This window comes from Rhincodon typus, chromosome 7 (assembly GCF_021869965.1).
Source record: "Rhincodon typus isolate 14 chromosome 7, sRhiTyp1.1, whole genome shotgun sequence".
In the NCBI taxonomy this organism is placed as follows: domain Eukaryota; kingdom Metazoa; phylum Chordata; class Chondrichthyes; order Orectolobiformes; family Rhincodontidae; genus Rhincodon; species Rhincodon typus.
In genome coordinates this window covers 98,068,544-98,068,792 of record NC_063338.1, presented here as the reverse complement: position 1 = coordinate 98,068,792, position 249 = coordinate 98,068,544, and positions in this window count along the sequence as shown.

The following is a 249-nucleotide window of genomic DNA, read 5'->3' as shown; positions in this document are numbered from 1 at the left end:
CTCACTGGGGTACAGTCCCACACACACTGACTCTCACTGGGGTACAGTCCTCCACACACACTGACTCTCACTGGGGTACAGTCCCACACACACTGACTCTCACTGGGGTACAGCCGGTGTTGTTTATTCTGAGTTTGACTGCAGACGATCATGAGAAAGAGCAACAGGCAGATGACCTTTGCTCCTGCAGCAGCTTTTATTAAGGTTACATCGCTGTCATTTTGTCTGTCACTCTCCTACCTGACTCTA